Source organism: Chenopodium album, chromosome 18 (assembly GCF_948465745.1).
Source record: "Chenopodium album chromosome 18, dcCheAlbu1.1, whole genome shotgun sequence".
Taxonomy (NCBI): domain Eukaryota; kingdom Viridiplantae; phylum Streptophyta; class Magnoliopsida; order Caryophyllales; family Amaranthaceae; genus Chenopodium; species Chenopodium album.
Window position 1 is genome coordinate 31,143,438 of NC_137851.1, and position 15,989 is coordinate 31,159,426.

Below are 15,989 nucleotides of genomic sequence, written 5' to 3' on the forward strand. Positions count from 1 at the left end.
CTATCCCTTGTCATATTGGTAATGTCTTCATAGATAAAGCATTGTGTGATTTGGGTGCTTCTGTTAGCGTTATGCCATCGTCTATCTGTTCTAAATTAAATATGGGTGATTTAAAAATTACTAATATTACTTTGCAAATGGCAGATCGTTCTGTTAAATATCCCCTAGGTATTTTAGAGGACGTCCCTGTCAGAGTTGTTAAATTTTTCATCCCTGTAGATTTTGTTGTTTTAGACATGGCTGAGGATACACAAATCCCCATTATATTAGGTAGACCTTTTCTCCATACTGCAGGAGCCATTATAGATGTTAAAAATGGTAAACTAACCCTATCTGTTGGTGATGATAATATTACATTCAATTTAGGGAAAGTTTTAAAAGGTCCTATGCTGGAGGAAAATTGTTGTCTAATTGATGTTATTGATATAATGGATGATATTTGTGAAGATAGCTTAACACAGGTTCTTGCAAGGGATCCCTTGGAAGAAATACTTTGTGGAGATTTGTCCGCAGGTGATGCGAGTATCTGGAGTAAAGAGGTGGATATCATTGAAAAAGCTCTTGCCATAGAAGAACTTGATCCTAACGAGAATAAGAAGGTAGTAAAATTAGTTCAGGAATCAAAACGTGCAGAGGTGAAGAAACCTAAATTAAAACCTCTCCCTTCTCACTTAAAATATATTTTTCTTGATGAGCAAGAAATGTACCCTGTGATCATTAGTACTGCACTTGATGACCCACAAACTTCCCAACTTCTACAGGTTCTTAGAACCCACAAAAGGGCAATAGGGTACAGTATTGATGATCTCAAGGGTATAAGCCCTGATTTTTGTATGCACAGGATACACTTAGAGGACAATTATAAGCCATGTATTCAACCCCAGAGGAGGTTGAATCCAAATATGCAAGAAGTAGTCAAGAAAGAGGTTATGAAATTACTTGATGCAGGTATTATATATCCTATTTCTGACTCTAAATGGGTAAGTCCTGTACAGGTGGTTCCTAAGAAGAGTGGGATGACTGTTATAAAAAATGATAAAATGAATTGATTCCCACTAGAACTGTTACAGGGTGGCGTATGTGCATTGATTATCGTAGATTAAATATCGCCACTAAAAAGGACCATTTCCCTCTCCCCTTTATTGATTAAATGCTTGAGAGGTTAGCTAATCATAAGTTCTTTTGCTATCTGGATGGGTATTCGGGATTTTTCCAAATTCCGATCCACCTTGAAGATCAGGAAAAGACTACATTTACATGTCCCTATGGTACTTTTGCATATCGTAGAATGCCTTTTGGTTTATGTAATGCACCCGCTACTTTTCAACGTTGCATGATGAGTATCTTTTCTGATTTCATAGAATCTATTATGGAAGTTTTTATGGATGATTTTTGCGTGTATGGCTCTTCATTTGATGCATGTTTAGTTAATCTCGCTAAAATTTTGAAAAGATGTGAAGACTGCAATTTGGTTTTAAATTGGGAGAAATGTCACTTTATGGTGACAGAGGGAGTAGTTCTTGGCCACATTGTATCTGTTAAGGGTATACAGGTAGATAAGGCTAAGATTTCAGTGATTGAGCAACTACCTCCCCCAGTTAATGTTAAGGGAGTTAGGAGTTTCTTGGGTCATGCGGGTTTTTATCGCCGTTTTATCAAAGACTTTTCTAAAATTGCTAAACCACTAACTCAACTTTTGCTCAAGGATGCCCCTTTTGTTTTTACTGACGAGTGTCTTGAGGCTTTCAACAGGATTAAGCAGGCTTTGATATCGGCACCCATCATATGTGCACCCGATTGGAATCTTCCTTTCGAAATCATGTGTGATGCAAGTGACTTTGCTTTAGGAGCCGTGCTTGTACAAAGGAAGAACAAAGTTTTACATGCTATTTACTATGCGAGTAAAACTCTGGATGAGGCTCAAGTCAATTATGCCACCACGAAGAAGGAGTTTCTTGCTGTTATTTATGCTTTAGAAAAATTTAGATCATATCTAGTTGGTTCTAAAGTTATTGTTTTTACTGACCATGCAGCTTTGAAGTACTTAATAGCCAAGGCGGAATCAAAGCCTAGGCTACTCCGATGGGTTCTCTTGCTCCAGGATTTCAACATTGAAATAAGGGACAAAAAGGGTGCAGAGAACGTAGTGGCAGATCACTTGTCACGAATCAGGTATGATGAGGGTAAGGATTCTCTCCCTATAGATGATTCATTCCCCGATGACAACCTGTATGCAGTCGTAGAGCAACACCCCTGGTATGCTGACTTTGCTAATTATTTAGTGGGTGGTACTCTACCTCCTAACTTGTCCTACCAACAAAAAAAGAAATTCCTTTCTGATGTTAAACATTATTTTTGGGATGATCCTTTTTTGTTTCGTGAGTGTGCAGATGGATTATTTCGCAGGTGTGTTCTCGAACGGGAGATTCATGGTGTACTTACTAGCTGTCACACTTCACCCTATGGAGGACATCATGGTCCATCCAAAACGGTGGCCAAGATAAAAGAGTCAGGATTTTACTGGCCCACCATGTTTATGGATGCTAACATTTTTGTACAGGCTTGTGACTCTTGCTAGAGGATTGGCAACATCTCGCGGCGGCATGAGATGCCTCAAACTGGGATTTTGGAAGTTGAAATTTTCGACGTTTGGGGTGTTCATTACATGGGACCTTTCCCTTCTTCAAGGGGGAATCGTTATATACTTGTCGCCGTTGACTATGTATCCAAATGGGTTGAGGCCATTGCCACTCCTACCAATGATGCCAAGGTGGTCCATAGGATTTTCAAGAAGACCATGTTTCCGAGATTTGGAGTACCTAGAGCCATAATTAGTGATGGAGGATCCCACTTTCATGAGCGGAAGTTAGATACCCTTCTCAAAAAGTATGGTGTCTACCATAGGACAGGTTTAGCCTACCATCCCCAAACTAGTGGCCAAGTTGAAGTTTCTAATCGTGAGATTAAGGCTATCCTAGAGAAGGTGGTAGCAAAATCGAGGAAATATTGGAGTAATAAGTTAGATGACACCCTTTGGGCATATAGAACCGCATTTAAGACCCCAATAGGCACTACCCCATATAGACTTGTGTACGGTAAAGCATGTCATCTTCCGGTGGAATTAGAGTACAAGGCATATTGGGCTATTAAGGAGCTCAATTTGGATGCTAAGCTAGTGGGAGAAAAGAGGCTATTACAACTTAACCAACTTGATGAGTTTAGGTTGATGGCCTATGATAGTGCGCGTGTCTACAAGGAGAAGACTAAGAGATGGCACGACAAGATAATCCTTCCGAGAGAATTCAAAGAGGGTGACAAGGTGTTGTTGTTCAACTCTAGACTTAAACTTTTCCCAGGAAAGCTAAAGTCAAGGTGGTCGGGTCCTTTCACTGTTAAAAGGGCTAACAAGTTCGGTTCTGTAGAGTTGCTTGATAAGCATGGTAGTGAGTTTAAGGTTAATGGTCAAAGACTCAAGCTATACCATGAGGGGGCTACGATTGGTGCAGTTGAATTACTACACCTAATCAGTTCCAGTTCACCTTGAAACGCATTATGGCAAGAGGGTCGAGCGGGACCTAGATAAACCAGCGCTTTGCGGGAGGCAACCCGTATTTCTTGCTTTCTAGACTAATTTTTTATTTTTACTTTTTCTTAGAGAGGTGAGGAGAGTGAATTTTACCTTTCATGAGTTTTTTTGTACAGGTTTTAGATCACAAAGTACGAAGGTTTCAAAGAGACGCTTCAGGCCTGGGTACCGGCCCGATCGGGCGAGCTCCGCTCGATCAGGCACGCACCTAAGTTTAGAAATGTAGAAAACTTTGCCCGATCGGGCGCGCAAGTCAGGGAAGAAATCGAGGAAAATTTCGCCCGATCGGGCGGAATTTTGGAGAAATTGAGTGCCACAAAAAGAAATTTCGGGCGAGAAAAGGGCGATTTCCAGGTTCGAGTTCGCGCCCGATCGGGCGCGCCTGTTTAATCCGGGGTTTTAAACCCCTTTCTCCCTTTCTCTTTTATTTTTCTTCCTTACTTCTTCTTTCTCCTTCACACTTTCTCTCTCTAAAACCTCCATTTTCAAACCTTCAACTACACCTTTAACCCAATATCTCCTCAAATTCACCCATCCAAACCTCAAATTTCTTACATTTTCTTAATCCTCACACCTTCCTCTACACTTTCCACCTATTTTCTCCCACTTTCTCTCATACTTCCCTCAAACCCTTAGAGAGAGAAAGCTCTAAATACCCAATTTTCCACATACAATGGCTTTAAAGCGTTCAAGGACACAAAGGGGTGAAAGTTCAAGGGCACCACAACCAACGGTCAACCCGGACCTTCAAATACCGGGATGGGAGGAGGTTGTCATCACCTCGGAGGAGCAACGGGATAGGATGCTAAACCTCATTGATCGACAGGTAATCTCAACCCGTTTTGTTCATCATCCCGCACTAGCTAAATTAGGTCTAGATAAATATGTGGAAAAATTGTTCAAAGGTATAGGCATGAGTGGTTTCTTTCAAATGTGCCATGATACGTATGACTATTTAACATTAGAATTTATTTCAAGTTTTAATGTTATTAAAATGAATGCATTAATCACTCATGTACAATTCCGATTATTAAACAACGATGTGAGACTAACTCTTAAGGAATTTGGAAAGTTGTTTGATTTAAAATCGGATAAACCAATTGAACCCTCTCAAGACCACACTGCCGTGGTCTACAAGAGGCTAAAAGGGGAGGATTTGGTTAACCTCCAACATGCCAAAGGGCGGCCAATCCGGCCGAAGCAAGTAGGTCTAAGGCTCCTATTTATTTTGGGGGGTTAGTGACCCACATTGCCAAAATACACCTAGGTTGGAACCCGAAAGGGCATAGGAAAGTTGTAGGCTCAAACCTCATGGACCTAGCCTATTTAGGGAGTCTAAACTGGATGCAACCCGTAGGGGGTGACACTTGGTGGATAGTCCACCGATAATCGGGTAGGAGGGATCAAGCCTTCACCTTACCCAACCCCGCCTTGACAAAATTTGAGAAGAGGAAGCCTTTTTATACTTTTGAGTTTAACGGTCAAGGTGAGGTTCAACCACCTCACCCTTTACCACAACCCCACCAATCCCCCCATCACCATTCACCACCTCCACCCTTCACCTATGGCGTACCCACTTCCTCGGTCTACTATAACGTCGACCCTAATGCCCCTTATGACTTTTCGGCTTTTAGGAGCCAATTGGACCGTATCGAGATGGGGCACGGGAGAGTTGAGGGTATGATGCAAAACCTAGATTCTAGGTTAAGCACCTTGGATAGTCGGGTAGGACATATAGAGAGGAACCTCGAGAGGGGTCTATATCCCATCTACGATGATTATGCACGCCGAGGGGCTATCCCCCCCGAGGCATTAGTTCCCGATTGGTTCCAATACCCCCAAGGAGGGTATTCTCACCCCGGTGCGTATGGTACTTATGTGGACTACTCTTCAGTCCATGGATATGGGGGTGACGCTCCTTTTGGGGGTATGGGGGGGAATGTGAAACCTAACTACTTTGCAGGTGGTTCGGGTTATGGTGGTGCTGGACCGAGCCAGGGTGGTGCCGGCTCAAGCTATGGAGGAGGATATGAGAGGATGGATGACGATGTGGAGTAGCTTCTCCTAGCTACCCTCCCAAGTCAATGAGGGCATTTCTTGATTTGGCTTGGGGGGAGATTTCTTGTATATATGGTAACTTTCTTTCTCTCTTCTCTATTTATTGCTTTCCTAGTGTAGTTTTTATTGCTTTCCCTTATGAAAAAAAAATAAAAAATAAAAAATCCAAAAATACGTTCCAATGAATTGTAAGTCATGCTTCCCTATGTCCCATACTTAGAAAATATTGTTTTGGTTCTTGGTATATGATAATGAGATTTGTGAATTTGTTGATCATAATTTGAATTTTAATTATTTGGATTCCTAAACATGCGTCAATTTTGCCAACTATTTGTGAATATAGTGCTTGACTAGTTTATTTGGTTAGGAATGTGTGATAGTTCCATAGTTCCTGGTATGACAATGAATTTGAGTATTGGTTTGCAACTATTAGTAATGTCTATATAGCTCAATATTATGCACATTGAGGAAGACGAAGGCATATGTTCTCTTAGGAAGCCTTCAGACGATATTAGATACATTTGTTCCCTTCTTGTTACCCATGTTGTTGCTTGTGCCCTTTTATTGTTTATTTAGCCACATTACAAGCCTATATGAGCCCCATTGGTTACTAGTCCCAAGCTTGGCTTAGGGGAGCTATTAGTTGGAGAGGTGAGTCAGTTGCGATGTGCACATTATTTACACAATGTGGGAATAAAAGAAGAGTGATTGTTCTTTGATTTTATGATTGGAAAAATATTGATATGTTGTGTTACAGAGTTGAAATTTCCAATATGAGTTAAAAAGAAAAAAAAAAAGAGCAAAAGGAAAAAATTTTAATGTTCAAATGTTCTATTTGAAGGTTGTTCCAAAAAGAAAAAAAGAATGAGTCCAAAGTTTGTATTTCACTTAAATTCTACATTATCATATTTTTATGAGTAAAATTGTAGGTGTTGGGATTTTTTATATTGTTTGGAGTTGTACTTGGTGGATTCTTGTTGGAGTTAGTTATGTTGTTGGAGATGTATGATCATCATTTATTTTGATCATGGGTTGATTAGGATTTGGCTCCCTTAATGCATAGCTTTTCTCTCACATATTCCCAAATTTATCCTACCCTTTACCCTAGCCTTACATTACAAGCTTTAAAGACCTTCCGACCTTTGTGCATAGAGTTGTGTGAATGTGAAGGTGTTGTTTATCAATGCAAGTTATGATTTGACATATTTCGAGTCGACTAGTAGGTTGAGTGTTCATTGTTTTAAACACACGAGAGTGTGAGATGAGTGGGCATTGTTCACATTAAAGGGGTTGGGATGGAGAGCGATCGAGTACATCTTTTAATCGCCACATAAATGAGAGTTGAGTGTGTGAGCGCTAGTCTTGAATTCTATATGCTCTTGTGGTTTGCTATATTTGACAATTGTTGGGGATGAATGATAATTAGATGTATGAGATTGATTGACATTGAGCATGTTCATTAGATTTATCTTGAATCGTTTGTGCTTGATTTTGTTTATTGGGATGAGGCATGTTTTATATGTTCATTGATGAGCTCTTTGCTTAGGGACAAGCAAAGGTTTGGCTTGGGGGAGTTTGATATATCCAATTTATATAGTGTTTTACCTCCGTCCCACGGTCATAATTAGTGGTGTTTTTGGCTCTTTAGAGCCACTTTTATTACTAATTTGTGTTTTTCTAGTGTTTGCGTAGTTTTAGTTGTATTTTACAGGAAATTGCACTTTTGGAGCATTTTCCCGGATTTTTATGGATCAACTACGGAGGCTAGAAGGACACGGCCACTCTTGAAGCTCAGGATCGGTAGGAGCCAATGATTAAGGGCTCGGTATGAGACACCGGGGCTATTGGATCGATTAATCAAGACCCGATGAGGAAGAAAGTCGGGCCCGATCGGGCAAGCATACGCCCGATCGGGCGGCTGCGCGCATAAAGACCCTCAAGGGAGAAGCGCGCCCGATCGGGTGAGCGTAAGCTCGATAGGGCGCGGCATACCAGCAGCGGGCAAGGCAAAAAAGGCGGGCCAGATAGGGCTTTATACAGTAATTTCGGGTTCCTTGGTACGCCAGTTAGCCCCTATAAGCAATTTGACATGATTAAGTAATCGGCTCGATTACAATCTCAGTAAGTGATCAACTTGAAAAATGATTGTCTCACTTAGCTTAAAGCGCCTAAGTATTGGCTCATCGCAGGCACCGAAGTAATGGTTCACAAATAAGCACAAGCGCCGAGGTACCGACTCATTCACAAAATGCACCGAGGTACTGGCACGGCAGTAAAATCAGCTTCTATAAAGCAAAGTACTGAGGATCAACAAGCGGTGGTCTTCGATAACTTTCCTGGGAAGGTTATCACCATAAAACTGAAGATAGCTACAAGCAGCGGTCTCCGACGGTGTTCCGAAGCAGAGAGGAGATTGTCTATAGCAGCGAGGCACATCCTTGGCGAGGCACTGCCACAACCCTGAAGATGGCAAGGCACAGTCACCTTCGACGATGTTCCCGAGGCACTGTGTAGGATTGTCACAAACGAATGAAGATAGAGAGGCATTGTTACCTTCAGATGGCGTTCACGAGGCACTGTGGAGGTCGTCACCAACAAAAGCAACAAAATCGGTGACTCTAGAGACGTGTGCTCGACAATGCAAGATACGCGTTTCTTAACTCTTTTATCTGTTTAACTAACGCTAGTTTGCAGGTATCGGCGTTACAAGAGTGATTTAGGATCGCAGAACGTTCTGGGTCATTCTCCGTCCCTATCACTACTTTGACTTTCGTTTTCAAAACTTACGTTTCTCCAAACTCAGTTAATGTGGGGACTTCTATACACACCCAAATGTGTCTCCCCAAAACCGAACCCAGTGACGAATATCTTTCACGTCATTTGATTACCGAACGAGGTGAAAGTGTGAAAAATCTTGTGATGTGGATGTTTTTATTAAAATATCTCTCTTTTTGTTTTTGAAAACATTAATTTTCTTATTCTATTTATGAAAATAGCCAGTCCAATTTAGTTTGGTCCATGATGAGGGTCCAAAAATAGTGTAGTTAGGTTGGGCTCGAAAAGAGCTTTCCAACAATATATTATAAGCCCAATTCCGATGAATAATGAGGAAGTTATGGCCAAAATACTAAATTGGGCTAGAAATGAATTTTATATGCGGCCCAATGATCTAGAGGAGGGCCTATTAATTATTATTCCTAAAGTTATTAGGATTGATTTTAATCTTCTAGAATATTTAGAAGGTTCTTTTAAATTCTAATAGTATTAGGATTAATAATTATATTTTTAAAGAGTTTTATTTGGAATAAATAAGTGTTTTATGATAAACCTGTTTTTAATTTGATAAACACGGAATTTGCTGCTTAATCATATTAAGAAAAGGATTCCGTAAAAAGCGCATTTTATCTTTTAATTAGCGCCAAACGACAAGGCCTGTCGCCTGGCGCTAACATTTGTCGCCTGGCGCTAATCCTGTCGCCTGGCGCTGATGTCTTTCGCCTGGCGACATATGCCAGTTTTATTCCAAATAGGATTTGATTTGTTTCCGGACTATTTTTCTATAAATAGGGGTCGTATCTCCCCGTTTTCGATCAACATTCATCAATAATTCACAATCATCATCTTTATTCCTTCTCTAAAGCTAGAATCTTCCTCTCTCTCTTCTTTTTCAAAACCTTCCCTCTTACAAAATTCTGCATTCACAAGTTTTAGATACACCTAGCCAAGTTCGAAGTTGTCTTCACCCTGGACGTGGAAGGTTGATAATTTCTGAGGGTTTAGTCCCAAATCTCTATTTCAATTATTTAATTGTTTGATTTATTATTTTCCTTGAAGTTACTAATGCGTGTATTTTGTTATAAGAAAGAGATACGAGGCATCCAAGTAAGTAATTTAATTGTTATTTTGATATAGAAATCATGCTTTGATTATTTTGATTCCTAGTATCATGTTAGGATGCTTTTATTAATTCTAATATCATGTATGATGCTTCCTATTCTTTCCTTATATCATGGTAGTATAATGTTAGGGATAAAGCTTTGATCTTTATTGCTTAGTGATATGCTAGAATTTGTTATTAATCTTGTTAGTATCATGCCTAGGATCTTGCTATTGTTATTATACTTTCATGAGATTTAGAATATTATGATAGATGATGATTGTTGTTATTATTGTTGCTTGATATATATTGTTGTTATTGCTTGATCACGCCCTCACTTGCAGGATTAAAGGGAATTTGTACTTGTAATCACGCTTAATAAGATAATTAATAATGTTGTTTAGGTTAATATGATTATTATTCAAGTGATCGCCAATAATAGATTTGTTTATGCATTAAATTTCAACCAACATAGATAAACAGGTTTAGGGTTAATCTATTGGTTGTATGTTAGTTAGAAAGCGCACATGAATATGAGAAGAATAAAGTAGAGGCCTATTTAGGGAAGGTTCTATCTCTTTTAGGTTTGATTTGTACCTTCATCCCCGAATATCCAGTCATGGTTCCAGACCTGAAGAGTTAGCGATCTCATGGATCGTGAAGGGGTGTAATCTTCACCCTGTGAACGGTTTACAAGCTCCTAAAACTTGTTGGCGACTCTTTTACACTAGCTTCCTTCCCTTTGGACGCCACCATGCTTAAGTGTATATCACAGTGGGTCTCAAGTATGGGATGCTTGAAATATTCCCTACAGTTTTTTGGCGACTCCACTGGGGAGGATTTCTATTTTAATTCCTAAAATTTATTTTGGCAATGATTTAGAATGTGTGGATGAGACTCGAAAAAAGCTAAGTATTTCATGTGCGTAATTTTGATTAACATTGTGGCATATGCATAAAAAGGTTTGTGGCCCGTTGCCACATGGCATTGCCAACGTGGCACACTGTCACGTGGCGCGTTGCCACTTGGTGGCTGCCAATGTGGCACGTCGTCACCTTAGCACGCTGCCACGTGGCACGCCGCCACCATGGTTGCTGCCACGTGGCTCGCCGCCACCATGGTGGCTGCCACGTCGCGTACTTCTATTTGGAGCGCTTCCCTAGCCTTTCCCGTCTCGCCAATTCCTAAATATTAGCTCGACTTTTAAGATTCGATTTCGACGCCCTAAGCTCGGAATCCTACGTCTTTGGTCACAATACTCGAGCGACTTATTAATTCCTTCCAAATTAATTCGTCGTGTCGGTTCGTTAATTGCTTGGGTGTGATATTAATTACTCGTTAATATTACCGATCGGAAGCAGCCTCCACCTAGGCATTGCGATCACAAGACCTCACTGGATAATTAGCTTTCTAATAATTCCGAACCCTCTACCGGAATAATGCACTTGTTCGAAGGACACTATTCCTATCAATCTCCCACTTGTTCTTCCGGACAAGTGCGCTTTTAGTGTATAGCCTTTTTCATATGTCGCTTAATGTCTTTTCATGAACTATAAGGTAAGATTTATTCGTCATCCTTATTACGTCCAGAAGTGTTTCTCTATATCCGAGTCTGACTGTCAATAAACAGATGATTTCTAAAATCCATCCGAGCACGGCCATGCATTTTCACAGTCTCGCTCTTCGAGAGGCCTTGTAAACAACAAAGACATCTTCCCTATTTCTAGTAGTTGGACATTCCTAGTCTTGTAATGTAGCTTCTTTTACTGAGAGGACCTAGCCGCCCGAGTGATCCATCATATTTCGAGTCATTTAAATGGCATCGAGGTCTTCGTGAAGACACACTATGTTCTTTGTGGAGATATTTATGAAAATTTCAATTTCATAACTTTGTGATGGTCACGCTTGGCTCAAGCAAACATCGCTTGATCTAATCTAGACGTTTTGATATCTTGCCAAGTCGACTCTGTACATCATTGAACTCTTGAGCTATTCAAGGTCATGTTTGTTCACATTTGATGAATATAGCCATATTCTTTTAAATTCTTCGTGAAACGTTGAAGTAATTGAATCCTCTTTAGCTTTCGGAGTCAATTGTCTATACCAAGAACAATAGCTCTTTACTTTGTCGGTTTTTAACAAGTAAGAATTTCTTGTCTTAGAACGATTCCGAATCGATCAACTGTCAAGAGCCTATATAGCCTTGAGTACGTTCTTGTTAATGTGACATTGCTAAAGATGTTCGGAACACAAATCATGCCTATGATGTGAACTTTGTGAGTTTTCATGTTAGGGAAATGTTTGTTTATAATCAAGCATTCTTGACTCATGGTTTAGACAACCATGCCATTCAAATAAATTTGCAGCTATTGCTCTTTACTTTGAATGTGAGTCTTTCCATGTGTTAACGAATTGTTTGCTGATTATGGAACACAATAACCATTTATTTGTTCCAGCCTTAGCTTAAAAGGTCTTTAAACAAAGCATAAAACCTTACAACTGATGTAGCTCTTCTTGCTTCATTCTAAGCTTGTAAGTCAATAACTTAGCTTATCTTTAATAGTTTGAGGTCACTTTCAAAGTGTAACACTCAAGCAGTATCTGATACTTGTGAAGATAATGACTTGCTAGGTTAACATGAACTCTTTAGTAGAAATGGAATCTAATTCCTTTTCTTTGTTCCTTGTTTCTTATATTTCATATCATACTTCATCTCATAATCTTTAAGAAGCATTTCTTTAAGAGTCTTTGAATTTTATACTTTGTTAGGCATGACTAAGAATCTAGTGCGACGTATAACAAAGTTCCATCTTTTCCTTTAATTCGTACTTGAATTAATACATCAATGAGTTGTGCTCACCAGCGTATAAAGTGAAAAGATATGTTGGTTGTCAAGCATTGACAATTTTAATTTTCCAATTCAATACTTCATGTTTATCAAAACTACCTAGTATTTTGAATACATGATGTCCAACCGTCCTTTCGGACTTATACAAGTCATTTATGAGAATTGTATTTTGGAAATGCCTTTCCTTCCTTTGAGAACTATTCTCAAAGATTTCCTATACCAATCACGGAAAACAATATAATTTGATTTGGAATTCTACAAATATAAGTGCAAAGTATAACCATTTATCAAGAAAATAATATAATAAGTTTGAAATTTAAAAGCATTCATGCAAACTTTCAATCTTATTAAGTGTCTTATCCACGCATTAAATTTGTCCCCATTAGGCGAGAATAAGGCAATTCCAAGATCCAAAGAAACCAATGAGTGGTTAAGCATGCTTTGGCTTGTCTTTACACTCAATCTTCTAAGGTAAGAAACTCTTTGCTAATGGCTCTAAGCCACTCTTGGTTAGACAAATTGTTGCATCTAATGCTCTCTCAACAACTTATCCACTTTGCCACGACATGTTAGGACTCCATCACTCATATCGTTGAGTATAACCAAAACCAACTTGCATACCCGGTATGTCTTACGTATCCTAGGGAGTAATAGTGATGCCTCGCTTTGGCGTAGCCCATCACTACTCTCAATAGGTCGATAAGTCTTGTTTTAGAATGACAATTTTACTCAATATTTTAGGGACCTAGGGTTTCTATGTTGGTTGATTTAAGTGAAATTAATTAATCATGGCAATATTCGAAATCCTAAACATGCATCTAACATATAATTCACATATATATAATCATAAATATATATCGAAAACATAAATAAAGATGCATTTGGCAACTAGCATGACCCCTTGAGTCTTCAAGTCTTCAAGGGACGGCTTTTGCAACTTCATGGCTTCGCCTTCTAAGAACCTCCGTCTTCAAGACATAACCATAATTATGCAAAAACTAGTATCTACGATTAGGACTAATCTAAATATTAAAGTACAAAAATACACAACGGTTCGCAGACCGTATTTAGATTTACAAAAATACATCACGGAACGCAGTCTGTATTTTCTACCCTAATCGAGCCCCACTAGTTGCCATTTTAATAAAACCTGCGGGAGAATATACATTCCATTCATCCATTCACTATTTGTGAATGCCCCATGCATTTTACAACGATAAACAAGTAACAATGCACAAACACGCGTAAACTAGTAACTAATTTAAATCGTTAATCCAATTAACACGCCTAATTAAAACTAGTCAAAGTTGTTTAACCGATTATGTAATTTAGCGCAATTAAAATTGAAGCTCCCACTAAATTCCGCATCTATCTTAATCAATCCAATTAATTAAGTCGGTAAACCCAAAATTTTGCCAAAATAAAATTTTGCTAATGCCGCTCAAAACTGAGGTCTAGCCTCAAAATTTAATTAAAATAATTAAAACAGCAAAAGAATACAAAATTGTGTAGTCCAAAATGTCTAAGTGCCTAGCACCAAGACTTGGAGTGCTCACTACTCGCACAACCTATTGCTGCTCAATGAACGTGGGAGTGACGTACGATGTCGCTTACGCGTTACACTGACCACATCAGCGAACTTTCACACACCAAGTCGTGGCCCATGATGGCCATGTTGCGCGAGTTCATTGCACCACATTGCTTCGCAAGCAATGTTTACGCACATTAACCCCTATCAAGCACCAACATGCATACATACATATATAGCATGCCCCGTAGCACAAGGCTCGAGCTCGCGCAAGTCAAGCCACGGGCAGCCGAACCACACGCAGCAGCACGCATGGCTGGCGCTGCTGCTGCTTGCGGGCTGGCGCGTCGTGCTGCTGGCCGCGAGCAGCAACCACGCAAGGGCTGCACCACCTCGAGGCAGCCCCTTGGCAGCCACATGCGGGCTGCTATATAGCCCGGCTCGCCAAAGGATGATTTTCCCTCGATTTTCGTGCCATATCCCTGGGTTTTTAACCCAAATTTTGCGTGACTAAATAATTAATTCCAAATTAATTTTAGAATCAATAAAATGAGCCAAAAATGAAAAATTATTACAAGTCCAACTTAAATAAAAATCCATCAAGGTGCACATAACCAAAATTATTTCCAAGAACCATTCTTTAATAAAATTGGTTTAACTTGGTGCAACAAAATGAACAAGGGTAATAACTCACTATCAATTTAATTAATTTAAATTAATCATGAGATTTTTACAAAATAAAGGGGAGTTGAAATTATGAACACAAATATTCAAATAAAGATTCCAACTTTAAAACTTGTGAATCCTTGAAAAAAATTATATCGTCTCATATGAAGATAAATGAAATTTCTATCACAAGATCCAAACTTTATGATTCCAATCAACTTAATACATGATTAAATCAAAAGTTCAACCAAAAAATTCATGGAATTTATTAACTCAAAGTTTTAATCACTTAAAACAATTAAAGATTGAATCTTTAGTACTTAGAAGCCTCAAAGAACAAATTTTTTCACATTTAATGCAATGGATTTGCACTTATGTGAAAATATAAACCAATCTTTCAAGCACTCATTACTATTAACTAACCACGCTTAAAGAGGTTCAAAATTGCAGAAACATTAAGGAAAGAACCATATACATAATCACCATAAATATGCCATTAAGATTCAAGGTTAGAAAGACTTAAAATTTATCGTCAAAACGAAAAATCCCTCGAAAAAGGCATTTCTTGTCGATTTTGGCCTAAAACATAGTCCTAAAGGGTAAATCAATTCCAGAACACCTTTTCCACCCAAAATTCACTATTTTTGGGCGAAAATCTGGGTTCGGGGCCATAATTAGCTCTAAAACGGGCTTAAAATTAATAAAACCGAGCTACTAATCTAATTAGCAACATAAAACCAGAAAAATAAAGCCATAAAAACACCTTGAAAATTATGATTATAAAAATAAATGAGCAAGGCTCCAATACCGCTGTTAGGTTTTGATGAGTCCGACTCATCGCGGAAGAAAACCCGAGCCAATATCACACTCACAATTAATATAATCAAAAGACATAATTAAATTAATTAACAATAATTAAGGAAAGATTAATTACCTTTGACGCGTGCTTCGCTCGTATCCCGAGCTCTTACTTGAGAAAGCTTTAAGTCTCACACGGGCGAAAACCTCCAACGGTATCCACCCGCAACACGACCCCGACTAGGTCTATTGCTTGGAGGTTAGCCAAGCCCGACCATACTACTCGAGTAATTATGAGTTTAAAGGTTTTCTCAATGGAGATGCCTTTTCTAACTCTTACTCAAGTGAATAATCCCAAAGTATGCCTTGGCTATTTACAAGGAGTGCTTCCTTGTGAATTCCACTCATCTTTCAATGTGGGACTTTTTCGCAAAAAGATCTCACATGGAAAGAATGTTGAATTAAATCCTTAGTTAAATAAACCAAGTAATAACAAAGTAACACGTGTCACATGGTTAGGTGGGGACCACTTCCTCACTTGCTCCCCAAGGCAACTCACATGCATTGTGAGCTAACCATGTGGCACCCTACCTTGAGCCCCAATGTGGGTTTGGTTGGGCCGCCACCC